General features: G+C 42.4%; 1 pseudogene; it reads left to right on the forward strand.

Annotated features, from left to right (window-relative positions):
• Positions 1-4863: 4863 nt before the first annotated feature.
• On the forward strand, positions 4864-18833 carry LOC139577619 (uncharacterized; annotated as a pseudogene).
• The last annotated feature ends 1310 nt before the right edge of the window (positions 18834-20143 follow it).

The raw sequence follows: 20143 nt of genomic DNA on the forward strand, positions 1-20143 counted from the left end.
CATTAGCGCTCAAAGGCGGGCAGCATATCCAGATTAGTCTCAAGAGAGCACTTGTTTAATTTTCTCCGGTTTGGCATGGCAAAAACAGAGTAGGCCAGGCCTATGTTTATATTATCCATATAAAAGGTATGCATATATACAGTTTAGCAATCTATTAACATACTACGGATGCATCTTTGTCAGAACAATAGGGTAAAGCCACATGGCGTTCAGATAGTCCTAGTTTGGGTAGCTACTGGTTATATGTCTGAAGATAGCTGTAACTTCGCACTGCCTTAAATATTGTGTGATGAAAATGTAACATATTCTCGTGAATTTATTAAGATATTTGTGAGGAAGAAAGGGGCTACCCAGTGGTCAACATGCACTCCTGCAGGAAGCCCGCCAAAGTGATAGCTCACGGTGCAGACAGACCATGCTTTCCATCAGTCTCCTGCAACCTCCGCTGCATACAGGTAGGGTAAGCAGGGGCGTTGCCAGAATTTTGGGGCCCCATGGAGAGAAAAACATAGAAATCATAATGTTTCAGATTAAAATAACGTACTGAACAATATGTGTTATTAAATGTACTAATTATAAGCTTCTGCTGCTCTATGCTACAATTATGCAGATTCTTGTTTCCACCTTCATCCTTTGCCTATATTAACAGTATTGCAAACATGTCTGGTTCTTAATGTTAACAAAAGCTGTCTGTGTCATGAGATTTTTAAGATGCATTATCATAAATAACTACACAATTGGTGACTTTTTTTTTTATATATATGGTATTGTAGTCTGTTTTAATGAAGAAATTACCCAATGATCCATGTTTCAGATTAAAGCATTTATTACCAATTCTTATAAACAATGCTAACCCTCTTCTGCTCTATGCATAATTCCTAAATATATGCCTAAATAACATACCCAAAATAAAAATACATCCTGAACTATCTGGACTGCAGGCATAAATGTGGTGCCTACAGAGAACAAGCATCTGTGAAACGGCAACTGAAGTGTCAAGACATTATGTGGGCATTCCTGAGTAAGTTCAACAGGAGATAAACCATAGCAGAACATACTCTGAAACAGTATTTTGCCCATTCCCGGGCAGGCTTGGTAGAACAGGTTTTAAGGCATATGTCCTTGTGTTTGTTCCCTGTAAACAAAACTCAGAGGTTACACTGCACCAAGAGCCCAGCATCAAGCCTTCTTGTGAGCAAACTCATTCATAATGTCTTTAAAGATTTTTTTTCTAGCGAACTGGTTTTCAATTGAAAGGCTGGCAAGGCTGTTCAACCTGTCTTGGCACATTGTAGATCTTAGATAGTTCTTTATAAGTTTCAGCTTGCTGAAGGCACGTTCACCTCCAGCAACTGTTACAGGCATTGTACAGAAGATTCGAAGTGCAATGCACACCTCTCCAAAAATGCTCTGTAGCTGCATCTTGTCGATGGCATTTAGGAGCTCTACAGGAGAAACATCATCTGAGAAAGGGGCACCATATATCGTCTTTAGATGTCGCACTTCATTTTCAAATCCGTCTGTGAGATCTTTGGAGTACTTTTTCTCAATTTGTGGCAAGATACAAGAATTTGGTTTTCAGTCATTTTTCTAAATGTGAGTATTGGTGAAAACTCCTCGCATATAGCTGCAATCGTGTGGAACCGCATGTCCAACTGACTGATTATACTATCCAGAGCCACATCAAACACTGTGTTGCGAAATCCAGTGTCTGACTTCTGTTCATCTGCGATGTCATCTTCTGGTCATCTGCTATGTCATCTTCAGTCTCATCAGGGAAACATTTTCTTTTTTTCTGGCGGCTCCTCTGTTCACTGTGAAACTGAGTAGTTACACCCATTTCATTTGCCACCATGGAGGCTTCTGCCAGAAGAGCGTCCCATTGATTACGCAGAGCCTGTATTTCTTCCTGTGGTGCCTTAATGTGAGCTGCTTCAGTGTCCAGAGAAGTATTTCCTGACTGAAGAATTAGGCTTCTATTCTCAATACACTGCAACCCTTTAGAAAGTGAGCAGGAAGATTGCCTTGAAAGACATGAAGTAGCTTTTCAGACTTTTTGCCTCAGATTTGGCTTTGTCTGCCAGGCTGCAGCTAGCAAGAAGCATGTCTAGGGCCTTGATGATAGACGGTAAATGAGTTGCCACTATCATGGCACAAGGCGAGACCAGGAGGCAGATGGTTGGAGTCTTACAATATTTATTAATCCAAAAGGAGTAGGCAAGAGAATGGTCGTGGACAGGCAAAAGGTCAAAACCAGATCAGAGTCCAAGAAGGTACAGAGTGGCAGACAGGCTCTGTCTTGCTATGGTTACATCTCTTGGGTCTTTTCCAGAACAGAGGTGTCCCTTTCAGATGAGTTAGCAGGATGACATGTATGGTTAATTCTGTAGAGTGCCACGGTCTGTTACTATGGTCCTACATGCATGAACCTATTTCTGTGTTTCTACGGGTTCCATGCCCTAATATGAAGGCAATATGATAACGGTGGCTAAATGCCAGAGGGGATGAGCCATTAAGAGGAGTTACTATGAGTATTACATAAGGTGGAATAATGTATAAAACGTGTGTGCCAAGACTGGAAGGCAGTTGTATTCATGAACCAGCTCTGCTTTTGTTATGAAGTAATAAAAAGTATATTTGAACTCATATGCTCCGGTATTTGTGAAATACGATGGACCGAATATTTCCGCGACAACAGCAGACAGTCTTTTCCGTGAGAATGGCCCATCGCTCTGGGCTGGCACTGAACAGATTGTAAAGATGATTCACGCAGCCAAAAAAGGTTGATACCTCTGGGCACGACTGAGCTGCATATACACCCACAAGATTAAGAGTATGGGAGGCACAAGGTGAGTATGTGGCCAGTGGATGGTTTTATAGTAGGTGTGCTTGAACTCCCTTCACTTTCCCTGACATATTTGCACCATTATCATGGCCTTGACCACGGCAATCTGCTATGCCCTTCCAATGCATTCAAAATCATTTCAGAAATGTCCCTTTGTGCTGTTGTCTGTAATGTTTGTACCATGTTTTGTGCTGCTGCCATGTTGTGCTTCTGCCATGTTCTGTTGCTACCATGCTGTGTTTTCATGTGTTGCTGCCATGCTATGTTGTCATATGTCTCTCTTTATGTAGTGTTGTGGAGTCTCTCTTGTCGTGATGTGTGTTGTGTCATATATTTATTTTAATCCCATTCCCATCACCACAGGAGGCCTTTTGCCTTTTGATAGGCATCATTGTAAATAAGAATTTGTTCATAATTAACTGACTTGCCTAGTTAAATAAAGGTTAAATAAAAATAATAATACACAGAGGTATTGATAAAATAATGTATATGTTGAAAGATAATGATAAAATAATTCCACACTGAAACCTTATAACTGTATGAAATTGATTAGAATCATAAAATTATAATCTGATGTGTGTAGTTTTAGTCGGAATTAGGTTAAACAATGTATCTGTATAGTGGAAAAACAGACTGTCTGAGCAAGGCGTAGCTTAGGATTTGAACTTGGATGTGGGTGCCTAGGAAAATACCGAAGAACAATTAAAACTGTGTTTGGACCAACCTGGCTAGGCCTCTAAGGAATTTATGATAGCATAGGGAGTACTTCTCAAGGTTTCTCTAATCTCGGGGGAATGGAACTGCCGGCTTGGTAGTGATAAACAGTGGATACAACTCACCTACTGTTTGTATGTATGTGCGTAGGATTTCTACTGTTTGTGTGGAAGTATGGTGCGCAGCTATAAAATGGATGTCTTTGTATAATGGACTTTAGAACGTTCTCTGAATAAACTGTACTATCTTTTTGCATAAGCTGAGTCTTTGACTAATTATTATTAAACCCATGGTCTTACAGATCTCGGGGATTGGTCAGAGCTATTGATTGTCAGTTATTATCATTGGGATTGAAAATTCTCGTGACAGGTATTTATTAATGAGTATTGGAGGATTTTGCTATACTGACAAATCTATGGATCGCATAATTGCGTCTTTCATACAGGTTGGCCCACCAATTATTTTTTGGAATAGGAAGAAATGGGCAACAACAAAGCCCTCTTGTAGTTGGTGAAGTCGAATTAAAATGAAGACAATTATTGAAATGAATTACTTTCAGCACCAATGGTTGTCCACTTCTTTTTCATGATGCCGTAGCCGTTCCAAAGCTGTCTGCCCCGTGCCTTTTTAGTTGACTTTCTCCTGCACTCTCTCCTGGTTAATGATTTAAAAGTGTCTTTCTCATGACATTGTAATACATTTGGTATCCATGCTACTGTATAGGCTACAGAAAAACCACATAGGCTACTACTCTTTCAACCGTAGGCTACATAATTTATGTTAAATTAATTAGATGGAGCGCCACAGCGTGAAGTTTTTCTATAGAAAGTATTTGACTCTAGTGACAAAATTAAGGGAATTAGAAGGGGGGGGGGCTACACTTAGCTATGTGTGTGGAAAAAATTTATTCACAGGTAAGACATTTAAATCGTTTTTGGATAGTCCGATTGTAACTCCACACACTACTTGTAGCTTTATAGTGTGTTGTTGGTCTTGGCTAGTTTAATGTTAAGGTTGGTAACTAGCTAGCACTACCGTGGCTGACGTTAGCGCCTTCAAGAAGAGGGGCTTGAGTGAAGAACAATATTACGTTTTTCTAAATAGTGAGAATGCTTGGGAGCTGGCAATGTAATCTTTAGACATGTTGTAATTTTCTTAAATTTAGTTTTGTAATGTACTAAAACAAGCAGACAACAAAATTCCGTGTGAAAAATGTCAAGTTTTTGCTGTGAGACAATTAGGTAACCACAGGTTGTTTTCACCACAGGCGGGCAGTGCCCACAACGTTCTATTTCAAACCGACTGGCACTTTACCAGAGAAGAAGAAGTAAACGGAAGTGAACAGTGACCATGAACAATTTCCACGTTAAAGGTTTTATTGTTGTTATGAATCCGTTTATTAACATCATGGAACTCAAAATATGACTAATTTAACTGCACAGCATCACATACGTACCCCGTCTAGTGTTTAATTTGCGTTGAAGACAGGACTTGGTTGATGGATGTTATCTATGTAACGCTAACTAGTTGCTAAGTAACATTACGCTAGCTAACAATGGCTAACTGTATGGTTTTTCACACACAAATAGCATCCATCATGGAGGTGCTAGCGAACGCAGCTGTGGTAGAGATCTGTAAACTCGTAGACGACGACTATGCAGTGTTTCGTTTGGAAATAACTCAAAGCCAGAAAGAAAACAGGTCATTGCAAAGGAAACTACAACTACTGGAACTGAAGGTGGCACGGGAGCGCGCTGTTGCTAGTCCCAGTAGTGTCAAGATCCTTGACCGACACAGAAGAATGGCAAGAGGTACATTTTGCAGAAGGCCGAAGCTGAGCAGCTTCATGTTCATATATAGCTCATTGACTGTCGCTGTTCATATATAGCTCATTGACTGTCGCAGTTCATAAATTGCTCAGTGACTGTCGCCCCATTCCGCTCTGTGTTCAGATGTATTATCCAGAATTGGGTCTTGGTCAGTTGGATGGTGTGAAATAATTCCCCTGATTAGTAAGCTATCTTGTGCAAAGACATATCATATTCTAAACAGATTCTTGATTTAGTGTGTTTTCTATATACTCAATGAAAACAATGTTATGCATGGAATATAATACACTGATCAATAAATATTCTATCAATAAGTGATACCTTACATCCTTGCCAATTCTAGACGAGTGTCAATAGTGTACAATATACTGTTGACCATTGACGGTACCTAAACCTCTTCTTTTCCCCCAATCATTCTCTCAGGTGAAAGACATCTCCCTGGAGGCCACAAGAGCTTTGTGAAGCCAGCCAGACACAATACATGCCGAGATGACCAACCAATCACTGTTGATGAGGGGAGTGGAACCTCAACCCAGAACGTTATCGTGATAGAGGTTAGTGTAATAGTGTTACATTAAATTACAGTGCATCATATGTGACCAGTTTTTCAGAAAGGCTACCCTCATCTACTCACTTGCTTACATGTACATCCTCATTTATCTGCCATAGGGGAGCTTGTGAGACTTCCTTACGACATTGTTATCCAACTTAACTCATGTACCGTTTTTAACCTCCACTCTTCTGGTGTCAGTCTACAGAAGCTGCAGGCCCTGGGGTCAAGAAGGAGAGGTCTGAAGGAAAGGAGGACCCATGGCACAGCAGAGACATCCAGAATGGAGCGGCTGGAGCGCCCCCTGTAGCCACAGCAAACCCCACCACTGCGCAGCCCAGGACCCGACACAGCATCACGGAGGTCAGTGGAACGCCGATCGACGTCCTGAAGTCAGAGACAGACACCGAGACTTTAACTGTAACACAAATGCAATTACACAGAGGATCTGACCACAGATCAGACCCAGAGAGACTGGGCTGTCCTCCTGACTCAGAGTATTTACCTGTATTTCACCAGAGCCAGAGGACTGTTCATTCCCATGGTGATGGTGACTCGTTAGACACTGGAGGTGATGATCCGTCTTGTTCTTACGCTACAGAGATGGACCCTAGCAACATGCCCTTGGGTTTAGAGACACAGACTGATCTGTCTAGAGGGGACTGGAACCGGTACAGTAGTAGTGTATACTCTGAAGGGTGCCTAGATGAGAAAGGCGAGTGTCTGGGCGTAGATGAAGTGACTGTGAAAGTGGAGGGCGACGTTCCTCCCACATGGAATTCAGATAGTCACCTAGGAGATGGACTCACACAGGGCAGAGATTTCTTAGATTACAGGGAAAGCTTGGAGACAAATCCAAATGTCGCGACCCACTCCCCTTTACACACGTTCAGGGATCGCAACCCAGTGTCCAGATCGATGGGGCCTACTGATCCACACCGCCTCGTCCTTTTCGATAAGAGATTGAACTCAAATGACAGAACTAGAGCCCAGGCTCGGGGTGGGGGAGCAACATCAGGCAAAAGTAAAGAGAAACGGTTCCTCTGCATGTTCTGTAACAAAGGCTTCAGCTGCCCCCAGAAGGTGGAGATTCACCAGAGGGTCCACACAGGGGTGAAACCCTTCAGCTGTACCCAGTGTCCCATGGCCTTCGCTCAAGCTGGTGACCTGAAGAGGCACCAGAGAGTACACACGGGGGAGAAACCCTTCAGCTGTACCCAGTGTCCCATGGCCTTCGCTCAGGCTGGTCACCTGAAGAGACACCAGAGGGTCCACACAGGGGAGAAATAATACAGCTGACCCCGTTGTCAGAAGAGATTCTTACGCCAGCTGAAGATGCACCTGAAGGTCCACACGGGAGAGAGGCCATTCGCCTGTACTCACTGCGGGAAGAGGTTCTCCGAGAGGAGCTACCTCAGGATATACCAGCAGAAAAAACATTCCACTCTATAACATAGAAAGCAACCATTCCACTCAATAGTTTCTGATGGTTGTATCAAACCCTGCATTAAAGACAAAGATGAATTGTCATTGTTGTCGGCACGAAAAATATCCACAGACGCATTTGGAATTACGAGAGTTACAGATTTCAGTGTAGAATATTGCATCCAGACATTGTGTGATATATAAGGCATATACAGTGGGGAGAACAAGTATTTGATACACTGCCGATTTTGCAGGTTTTCCTACTTACAAAGCATGTAGAGGTCTGTAATTTTTATCATAGGTACACTTCAACTGTTAGAGACGGAATCTAAAACAAAAATCCAGAAAATCACATTGTATGATTTTGAAGTAATTCATTTGCATTTTATTGCATGACATAAGTATTTGATCACCTACCAACCAGTAAGAATTTCGGCTCTCACAGACCTGTTCGTTTTTCTTTAAGAAGCCCTCCTGTTCTCCACTCATTACCTGTATTAACTGCACCTGTTTGAACTCGTTACCTGTATAAAAGACACCTGTCCACACACTCAATCAAACAGACTCCAACCTCTCCACAATGGTCAAGACCAGAGAGCTGTGTAAGGACATCAGGGATACAATTGTAGACCTGCACAAGGCTGGGATGGGCTACAGGACAATAGGCAAGCAGCTTGGTGAGAAGGTAACAACTGTTGGCGCAATTATTAGAAAATGGAAGAAGTTCAAGATGACAGTCAATCACCCTCGGTCTGGGGCTCCATGCAAGATCTCACCTCGTGGGGCATCAATGATCATCAGGAAGGTGAGGGATCAGCCCAGAACTACACGGCAGGACCTGGTCAATGACCTGAAGAGAGCTGGGACCACAGTCTCAAAGAAAACCATTAGTAACACACTACGCCGTCATGGATTAAAATCCTGCAGCGCACGCAAGGTCCCCCTGCTCAAGCCAGCGCATGTCCAGGCCCGTCTGAAGTTTGCCAATGACCATCTGGATGATCCAGAGGAGGAATGGGAGAAGGTCATGTGGTCTGATGAGACAAAAATAGAGCTTTTTGGTCTAAACTCCACTCGCCGTGTTTGGAGGAAGAAGAAGGATGAGTACAACCCCAAGAACACCATCCCAACCGTGAAGCATGGAGGTGGAAACATCATTCTTTGGGGATGCTTTTCTGCAAAGGGGACAGGACGACTGCACCGTACTGAGGGGAGGATGGATGGGGCCATGTATCGCGAGATCTTGGCCAAAAACCTCCTTCCCTCAGTAAGAGCATTGAAGATGGGTCGTGGCTGGGTCTTCCAGCATGACAACGACCCGAAACACACAGCCAGGGCAACTAAGGAGTGGCTCCGTAAGAAGCATCTCAAGGTCCTGGAGTGGCCTAGCCAGTCTCCAGACCTGAACCCAATAGAAAATCTTTGGAGGGAGCTGAAAGTCCGTATTGCCCAGCGACAGCCCCGAAACCTGAAGGATCTGGAGAAGGTCTGTATGGAGGAGTGGGCCAAAATCCCTGCTGCAGTGTGTGCAAACCTGGTGAAGAACTACAGGAAACGTATGATCTCTGTAATTGCAAACAAAGGTTTCTGTACCAAATATTAAGTTCTGCTTTTCTGATGTATCAAATACTTATGTCATGCAATAAAATGCAAATTAATTACTTAAAAATCATACAATGTGATTTTCTGGATTTTTGTTTCAGATTCCGTCTCTCACAGTTGAAGTGTACTATGATAAAAATTGCAGACCTCTACATGCTTTGTTAGTAGGAAAACCTGCAAAATCGGCAGTGTATCAAATACTTGTTCTCCCCACTGTATAGGGCTGGGCGATTCAAATTCATGTTTTAACGCAATGTTTCAAATGCATGTATCGCAAGAATTAAATTTTTATTTCTAGATATTTTTTGCGTTCTACAGTGCCTTCAGAAAGTATTCATACCCATTGACTTATTCCACATTTTGTTACAGCCTGAATTAAAATAATAATAAATCTCGACCATCTACACACCATAATGAAAAAGTGAAAGTGTTTTTAGAAGTTTTTGCAAATACAGAAATATCAAATTTACAAAATGTCTTGTTTAGCACATTTTTACTCCTGAACTTATTTAGGCTTGCCATAACAAAGGGGTTGAATACTTATTGACTCAAGACATTTCAGCTATTCATTTTTAATACATTTCTAAACATTTCTAAAAACTATTTCACTTTGACATTATGGGGTATTGTGTGTAGGCCAGTAACACACAGTCTTAACATTAAGGCTGTAACACAACAAAATGTGGAAAAAGTCAAGCGGTGTGAATACTTTCTGAAGGCACTATCTTTTTGGTATCGTGTCCTTCGCTCCTTCTGGCTGTGTGCACTGTGCACCTTCCCACTCGCACACAGACACCAAGCCCATTCCCCTGCCACTCACAACAACGATGATAGATGACTTAACCTTTTTGACGATACCCATTTTATTTCTCAAAATTGTAGAACAGAGCAGATCCTACTAAAACGAGAGTATCAATGAGCATGATTGTGGAAAATTAATGCTCAGTTCTGTCCCGTGCTTGGCATTGTGTTACCACGTACCGTTAGCAGTATTTTAGCCACAGTGTGTTTTATAAATGTGCAATGAGCATTAAAAAAAGGAATTGGCAACTTGTTCTCATTCTGAGAAATAAGCATCTTATCTAGGTAGGCAACTTGATTTCAACATCTAAACAAAGTGAACAGGCATTATTGTTCAAACAGTTGGAGATGGACAGGAGGGTGCAATCACAACAGTTCAACCTTGGTAGCAAGCAAATAGATCCAAGTTAACCAATAAACTTTGATTTGAAGTTGGCTAGACTTTAAATCTAAATATTAGCTGGCTACTCACTAGCACGTGGGCTTGAGATTGTTTAGGAGACCTGTGTTCATTTTCTATGGCCGTGCTGCTGCTCCAGTTTCAACTGTTCTGCCTGCGGCTATGGAACCCTGACCTGTTCACCGGACGTGCTACCTGTCCCAGACCTGTTTTCAACTCTCTAGAGACAGCAGGAGCGGTAGAGATACTCTTAATGATCGGCTATGAAAAGCCAACTGACATTTACTCCTGAGGTGCTGACTTGCTGCACCCTCGACAACTACTGTGATTATTAATATTTGACCATGCTGGTCATTTATGAACATTTGAAGATCTTGGCCATGTTCTGTTATAATCTCCACCCGGCACAGCCAGAAGAGGACTGGCCACCCCTCATAGCCTGGTTCATCTCTAGGTTTCTTCCTAGGTTTTGGCCTTTCACCTGCACATTTGTGGCCTGCTGGAGGTCATTTTGCAGGGCTCTGGCAGTGCACCTCCTTGCACAAAGGCGGAGGTAGCGGTCCTGCTGCTGGGTTGTTGCCCTCCTACGGCCTCCTCCACGTCTCCTGATGTACTGGCCTATCTCCTGGTAGCGCCTCCATGCTCTGGACACTACGCTGACAGACACAGCAAACCTTTTTGCCACAGCTCGCATTGATGTGCCATCCTGGATGAACTGCACTACCTGAGCCACTTGTGTGGGTTGTAGACTCCGTCTCATGCTACCACTAGAGTGAAAGCACCGCCAGCATTCAAAAGTGACCAAAACATCAGCCAGGAAGCATAGGAACTGAGAAGTGGTCTGTGGTCACCACCTGCAGAACCATTCCTTTTTTGGGGGTGTCTTACTAATTGCCTATAATTTCCACCTTTTGTCTATTCCATTTGCACAACAGCATGTGAAATTTATTGTCAATCAGTGTTGCTTCCTAAGTGGACAGTTTGATTTCACAGAAGTGTGATTGACTTGGAGTTACATTGTGTTGTTTAAGTGTTCCCTTTATTTTTTTGAGCAGTGTATAAGCCTAAAAAGTATGTTATATATTGTGTTTGTACTGTGTGTTCACAAATGCCTATTTCATTACTTCCATTCAACTACTTAATTTCTTTCCCAATACACTTTTAATGAGAAAATGAATGGAGTTTATCATGCAGATTTGTAGTTGAGACGTGTATGTGTGGTTTTCATATGGTGTATTTAAAACTTGTGCGTTTTAATAAACACAAAATGGGACTTTTCATGCAGACTTTCATTGAGACTCTTTAGTTTACATCACATCTGATCTCACTCTATTCTGAATACACTGACAGAGCTTTATAACCATTATACACTTACTAAATATACCTACACACTAACACCTACTGTACACATCAAAATAGTTTAGTCAGGTTTGTCTGTTGGATACTTTTGACTTATAGCTGACTTGTTTTTACCCACAACATATTTATGTCCACCATGATGGTTTTAACAATAATTAAGTAATTCTGTAACTACAGTATAGGACTCAAACGTAGTGGGGATGGGTAAACACTCCATGTTGAAAGTGTGTTTATTATCTGTGTGTACGTACTTGAGGGAGTGTATGTCTGTGTAATCTGTATCACCTGTCTCTTCCAGGAGGAGGAGGGTCCAGACGTGCTGCTGGTGAAGGAGGAGGGCTGTGAGGAGGGTCTGGGGAACCCTGAGGGGACCATGTTCATGGAGGACAACCAGACTACACCTCCTCCTGAACCCACAGAGGAACCAGCTGAGCAGCACAGGACCACACACAGTCTCACTGAGGTGAGCCCACTGTAAACTACTGTCTGCATGTTTATGTCATGGCTCATATCCACAAAGCCCCTCAGAGCAGGATAGCTAGGATCAGCTGAATAAAGCTATGTAGACAGAGCGGCACCAGAACATCCAATTGTAATATATTGTGTAGTTGGTTCAAGCAAAGAGTTGCATTAAAACAAAAAGTGGATTTACCTAGTTCGGTGGAGACCAAAGGAACCTCAAGAGTTACTCAAACCCATTCACAGGGTTGGTTATCTCATGTTTTTATACTTTAACAACAAAGTTAGTTGAGTTGGAAGTTTGTGTAGTTGAGCTTTGTAAACAAAAATGAGTAATGAAGTGATCCATGAGACTTTAATGAGGACCAGCCAATTTGATACAGGATGCAGAGGTGTATATTAAAACTGTCACCTGTGATAAAACGAATGGAGCTATAGTAGACAGCATCTGACGATTTAAAACTAGTGGCTGCTGCAATCTTGTAAATGGTGGCACCAAAGTGAAGAACTGTCAGGAAAGTTGACTGTACAATCTGCGTTCTGCTATTTAGGGAAAGGAAAGATCTATTTCAAAAAAATAATCCCACTTTCAATCTTAGCTTTTTAACTAGCTCATCTATAACTTTCAATCTTTGTCAATCCAAATGCCCAGATATTTATAGGCGGGAACCCAATGAAATGTAGTCCATCTGAAAAAAATAGTGAGAATTAGAGAACATGTATTTAGTCTTGCCCACAATTAATTACACATTTTAAATCAACCAGGTCTCTCTGTAGGCATCAAGGTCAGATTGCAGCTCTAACAGCCTGGTCAACAGTTGTGGCAATGGCACACCCCTGAGTGCTTGCAGAGTGACGTTATCAGAGCGCAACGCATGCGGAACGAGAGAGCGCTAATTTTTCTTTTTTGAAGCTTGTGAAAAAGTTTTACTTTTTACTTTTTTTTTTTTTTACTAGCCTACCTCTTTAATTTGAATCCTGCGACGTGGTTAGCTCAGTTGCTGGGGGCCGCTACTATCTGTCCCGGGTCACTGCCAAACCCTAAAGTCCTGAAGAGCTGCTGTTAGCTATCAAGCTAGACAGGTTTCTTTGACATGAACACAGCCTGCAACGCAGTTAGCCCTTGTGGCTGCGACCTCGGATAGTCCTGAACTTGTGGCTGTTTAAATCCCTTCTGTTTGTTGCTGTTTCCATCGGCCATGTTGGCTGGAATTGCATGGAGTCCCGGTTGCTACTATTATGTCGCCCGAAGTCAAAGAAGGTTGTAAACAGTGTAAATCAACAAAAATATGTCTACAAGCAATTGTTACATTAACAGAAAAATGGCTTCAAGAGCTTTGTCCTAATACTGGTGGACTCCACTAACAAAAGAATGGACGATCTGACCAGGGAGAGGTGAATGTCATGGAAGAGATTTGCAGCAAGATGACGACAAACTAAGTCCACTCGAGATGACATCAGAAGTGTTTGTGAATCACTATTACAGATGACTGGGAAAACAGACGATCTAGAGGGGCAATCCAGGAGGAATAACATTGTTGTGGATGGCATACCAGAGTGTACACAAAGTGAGAAAATGAACACTGAAAATCTGCAGATGGATCAGAAGAGGATTGATGTGGAGCACGCCCACAGTTCTGGAAAACCTGTAACCAGCCCAGGTGACAGTTTCAGGCTGATAGTGTTCAAGTTCCCAAGGTTCAAGGACAAGATGGCTGTTCTGGAGAGACCCAAGAACTTGAGAGGAACCAACATCTTCCTCAACGAGGACTGTGCGCCAGAGGCAGAAATAACTTATCCCAGCTATGAAAGCTGCCAGATAGCAGATGTAAGCAATGTCCCCACGCTACGACAAGCTCATTGTCCACCCTCCGTCACAAAAGCTTGGGAGGAGTGAGAGAGCTAAGCTTCCGGGTCAGTAGCTTCAGCCCCACATCACACACACCAACTGTCACTCACAAGTGCCTGATTGACTGACTCTTAGTTAAACAATGTTATGATTTTTCTCTCCATATTATGTCCATCTCAGCTACCCAGGAAAGGGCTAAGAATAGTCCATATTAATTACAATGGCTCCAGAAAGTATAATACCTATTGACCTATTCCACATGTTGTTGTTACACCCTGAATTCAAAATGGATTAAATATATATTTTTTCTCATCCATGTACACACAATATCCCATAATGACAAAAAGAAAACATGTTTTTTGAAAAATGTTGCAAATGTATTGAAGATGAAATACGGAAATAACTCATTTTACAGAACTATTCACACCCCTGAGTCAATACTTTGTCGAAGCACTTTTGGCAGAGATTATAGCTGTGAGTCTTTCTGGATAAGTCTCTAAGAATATTTATTTTGTGCTTTGTTCCAAACAGGATGCATGTTTTGGAATATTTTTTATTTTGTACAGGCTTCCTTCTTTTCACTGTCAATTAGGTTAGTATTGTGGAGTACCTACAATGTTGTTGATGTTTTAAAGTCACCATTAGCCTCATGGTTACATCCCTGAGTGGTTTCCTTCCTCTCCGGCAACTGAGTTAGGAAGAACACCTGTATCTTGTAGTGACTGGGTGTATTGATACACCATCCAAAGTGTAATTAATAACTTCACCATGCTCAAAGGGATATTCAATGTTTTTTTTGTTTTTTTTTACCCATCTATCAACGGGTGCCCTTCTTTGCGAGGCATTGGAATACCTCCCTGGTCTTTGTGGTTGAATCTGTGTTTGAAATTCACTGCTCGACTGAGGGACCTTACAGATAATTGTATGTGTGGGGTACAGAGATTACACAGTCATTAAAAAAATCATGTGAAACACTATTATTGCACACAGAGTGTCTTGTATAAGCAGGTCCAATAATGTCCACTTCACATTCATGGGCATATCACATCAGCCAGCCTCATCCCCTACCAGCCCTCACTCACCTGCTTCTTTCTCTCTGTCCGCTCTTCCTGCGCGTCTATTCCTTGGTATGTACAGTATATCCCTTCCTCCCATTCCTCCAGCTAAATCACAGGTAGGCCTTTGCAAATATGAGCAAATCAGCCATTCTATGCAGTATTCTATTATACACTGAGGTTAAGTTCAATGTGTTGTATGAATTTCAATGACATGTTTTTGGAGATATTTTTGAAAAATGTTAAGCGTCGGATGTGGCTTAGCACAGGATGCTAAGTCACTTTTTTTTTTTTTTCCCCACCATGGTATTGCGATACTATTTGGTATCGTGATACTTGGCCTGGTATTGTATCGTTTGTAAAATGTTGGTATCGTGACAACACTAGTTCAAATAAATTATGCAAAAGAGTTGGCAAAAAAAGTCAGGCTGATTGGTTGACATATTGTAAATGTAGATTTTTTTTTTTTTTTACATAACTTACCAAACAAAGATAAATGACATAAAACGCAATAGAAAAAAGACATGAGTACCTTAAATGATATCATGGGCAGAAATCCCAATTCTTCTCCATCGATTCATTTTGATGGGTCATTGATAACGAAACCTTTCGATATTGCCAATCATTTCAATGACTAATCAGAGCATACAAACTATGGTGCACATGTGCACTAGGCCCGAGCTCGTTATCCCTGGCTAAACCGTTCTTATACCTCAGTGGGCTAAACTAGCTGGCTAGCTGAACTATGCCAAACTTCATAAATACTGCACCCTCAACTTCAAAACTCATTTGCTAGTGATACAATCATGTAACTAAGAAATTAGCTGGGGGAAAACTTAAATTATTTATTGTTTTGTTGAATAGTCATATCTGGTTTGAGATGTCTGTCATAAGACGACGGTGGTAAAGAATATCATTGCTACTTAACGTGGATCCAAGTTCAGTTTTGAGATCCACCGGCATCATTGGTGTAGGGTTAGCTGGACATTTCTGACTGGTCTTGGAACTGTGACAACGGGAAGCCTCCCCCTGCTCGGCTCGATGGGATATGTAGTGATTTTGCCAACACAGCCAGATATTTACAGTCCTGTACCCTTAACCTTTTTTCAACTAACTATTGCATTTCTTGATTAAATCTGACTATTAGTATAATGAGTAATCCAGGAATGTCACAAGTTAATTGACACAAGAAAACTTGCGTAAATAGCAACTCTACAGATCGCTATGACTACAATGAATGGCTAAATTACGTCCGGACACTCTTATGGTCAAGTCATAATGACAGAGTTGTTGTGGGGATGGGTATGTCTGTTGTGTTTTTGACACAAATCAACTGTACTGTAAAATCAACTGTTAATTAAGGGTCTGGTCTTGGTCCATCCTGATTACTGTCTGGTAATAAGGTCAAGTGCAGTAAAGAAAGACCTAGCAAAGCTGCAGCTGGCTCAAAACAGAGCAGCACGCCTCGCCCTTAACTGCACATACAGAACTAACGTCAACAACATGCATGCCAGTCTTTCCTGGTTGAGGGTTTTATTTTTTAAATGTGTTTTAACGAGACAAGTCAGTTAAGAACAAATTCTTATTTACAATGACGGCCAAACCCTCCCAACCCAGATGACAATGGGCCAATTGTGCGCCGCCCCTATGGGACTCCCGATCACGGCCGGTTGTGATACAGCCCGGGATCGGACCAGGGTCTGTAGTGACGCCTCTAGCACTGAGATGCAATGCCTTAGACCGCTGCGCCACTCGGGAGCCCTAAAGAGTTGACGAGAGATGAACTGCTTCTATTCTAGTTTTCATCCGAAAGTATTACTTTGATGGAAATTCCAGATTGCATAATCAAATAACATTCAGCTCACACACCCATACATACCCCACAAGACATGCCACCACGGGTCTCTTCAGTCCAAGTGCAAAACGAATTCACGGCAATGCGCAGTATTATACTGAGCCATGATCGCATGGTACTCCCACCTCCAATTACTCAAGCATCTCATTGACTGGCTTGGACAGTGGCGACACACATACAGACACACTAACACACACCATTTTTTTGTTGTATTGTTTGTATATCGAATTTTACATTTGTGTGACTGTCCTTGATTATCACTGTATAAGTGTTTTGTTACTTGTCGTCCTTTGTGTTTTTTGTGGACCCCAGGAAGAGTAGCTGCTGCTTCTGCAAAAGCTGATGGGGATCCAAATAACAAATACATAAGTGTCGTCTGCATACGTGCCTTTCAATGATACACGTCCAACCCAAATAGTGCCAACTAAAGCCAACCTTTACTATTGCAGTCAGTAGACATGGAGGATGGGAAGCCTGATCTGCTGCTGGTCAAAGAGGAGACAATAGAAGACGGACCAGAGAGCATTGACCTGCTGAGTGGACTAAAGATGGGGGCGCAAGGTAAGGGAGAAATACATATAGCCTACATACAGTAATAGATCTTCAATGGGAATAGTGATGCACATGGCTATTTGTCCATATAACTCCATATGTAGAGTTTTCTTTACCATATTTTTTTTACTCTATTTTGTAACCTCTTCCTGCAGGTGGTTGGCTGGAGGCTAACAAAGGAGACTGGGTGGCCATCTTGGATTCCCAGACCAGTGCAGCCAATGTCTCAGGTGATGACATCAATGAGCAGGCAAGGACCAGAAGTGACATAGTGGAGGTCAGTGGATGGGACAGCGTCCGCAACTCTGGGCTGGGGAACAACACTGTTAACCACAACCGGAAACGGACCGTCGAACACAAAATAACATCCGGATTTAGTCTCCATGACAACAGATTGGCTGCGACCAGGACGAAGCATAGATTTGGTCCGCAGGGACGAGGAGGTGTCCGTATGCGGCAGGAGAGAACAGACACAGACTTGGCTATCGATGCTCCGTCCTGCTCCTATAGTTGTGATTCAGAGATACTGATGGCACCTCAGGTTAACCCCCCAACAGATGCTGCCTTCAGCCTGCCTTCTATAGGATCTATCAACTGGAACATGGACCCTGCAACAACACAGACACTCCCTGGCCTTCATCCTCCTCACACTCCTCTAATAAACCAGATCTCAGACAATGCCAGTGCCTCAACAGTAAATGGCTACACAAGCCCATTGACAATTGACCATAGTGGAGACGGCATCAGTAAAGGTGGCGGCGCCAAAGAGAAGCGCTTCCCGTGTTTATTCTGTGGGAAAGCCTTCAGTTTCCCCCAACAGGTGGCAATCCACCAGAGGTTGCACATGGGGGAGAAACCGTTTGGCTGCCACCTGTGCCGGGCCAGTTTCTCACACTCGTCCAACCTAAAGAGGCACCAGAGGGTCCACACAGGGGAGAAACCTTTCGGCTGCCACTTGTGCCAGGCCAGTTTTTCACACTCGTCCAACCTGAAGAGGCACCAGAGGGTCCACACAGGGGAGAAACCCTACAGCTGCCCCAGTGTGAGAATAAGTTCTCCCACCAGCACCAGCTGAAGATGCATCTGAAGTTCCACAAGGGAGAGAGGCCGTTTGCCTGTACGCACTGCAGGAAGAGGTTCTCAGAGAGGAGCTACCTCAGGATACACCAACAGGAAATGCACACGGCCCATGAATAGAGTATAGTGACATGTATTAGTACTAGTTAGTTTGTAGTTAATTCTGTTGGTTTTGAATGTAGTAGGGAACTGGATGAGGTGAACTGAGGAAAGAATGAGTATGATGAGGCAGAGTAGATTATATGGTGATGGTGTCTGTAGAAAATGCTTCACCGATGAAGAGTGTCAACTTTGTCCTGTTTGATACTGGTGTTTTATAGTGAAATAATGATAGTGCCTTAATTCACATTTACTTGACATGAAGTAGTGAAAATGTATGTAGTGTGCAATTCCATGGTAACAGAGTGACGCTGATAATCAATCAATCAATCAAATGTATTTATAAAGCCCTTTTTACATCAGCCGATGTCACAAAGTGCTTATACAGAAACCCAGCCTAAAACCCCAAATGGCTGGCAATGGAGATGTTGAAGCACAGTGGCTAGGAAACACTCCCTAGAAAGGCAGGAACCTAGGAAGAAACCTGGCTCTGAGGGGTCCTCTTCTGGCTGTGCCGGGTTGAGATTATAACAGTACATGGCCATGATGTTCTAATGTTCATAGATGACCAGCAGGGTCAAATAATAATAATCATCACAGTGGTTGTAGAGGGTGCAACAGGTCATCACCTCAGGAGTAAATTTTCATAGCCGAGCATTCAGAGTTATAGACAGCAGGTGCGATAGAGAGAGAGTCGAAAATAGCAGGTCCGGGACAAGGTAGCACGTCCGGTGAACAGGTCAGGGTTCCATAGCCGCAGACAGAACAGTTGAAACTGGAGCAGCAGCACAACAGGGCTGTCCCAGGTTTCAGGTCCTCCGGGAGGGGAGAGGGAGAGAGAATTAGAGGAAGCATACTTAAATTCACACAGGACACCGGATAAGACAGGAGAAATACTCCAGATATACAGACTGAACCTAGACCCCCGACACAAACTATTGCAGCATAAATACTGGAGGCTGAGATGCACCTTTTCACTTTAAAATGTATGCCAAGCAAAAACCATTGATTGCCAAGTTTAACAAGCCATACACCTATATGCAGAAGTCTACTTTTAACAATTGCCTAAAAATTTGACAAACACATTTACTTGAGGAACAGGGCAGATGCAAAGTTTGGTAAAAGAATGACAGTTTGTTACCACGTTTTCCAAAAACTCTTAAATATCTACTCCAAATTAAGATTCAAATATGTCTACAGAAAGAATGAGGTCTCCGCCGCTATGACGTGGCACCTTGAGTTTGAAAAAAAACTATTTAGGTAATTGAACTACAGTAAGTGAAGTGAATTAACACCCAGTAACAGAATGACAGTAAGATAATTACATCGTGATCTGTACTATACAGAAATGTATGCATAATTATGAGTGTAATTCTCTTCATGGTGATGTATTCTGAATAGGTACACAAAGGTAGAAAAATGTAATCCTCCTTTGCATGTTTGAGTATTATTCTAATAAGCTCTACCCCCAAACAAGACAAATTTGGTTGGTCAAGACCGGACCAAATCTGTACCAATCATAGACATCTACAGTATGTTTCACAGGTTTGGACGTCACAGCACAGTATAGTTCAGAAGAGTACAGTAAAGAAAAGTCCAGTAGAGTATATTACATTATATTGTACTGAACTATACTTTTCTTTACTGTAACTGTTTTGAGACTACTATGATT

Source organism: Salvelinus alpinus, chromosome 6, assembly GCF_045679555.1.
Source record: "Salvelinus alpinus chromosome 6, SLU_Salpinus.1, whole genome shotgun sequence".
NCBI classification, from domain to species: Eukaryota; Metazoa; Chordata; class Actinopteri; order Salmoniformes; family Salmonidae; genus Salvelinus; species Salvelinus alpinus.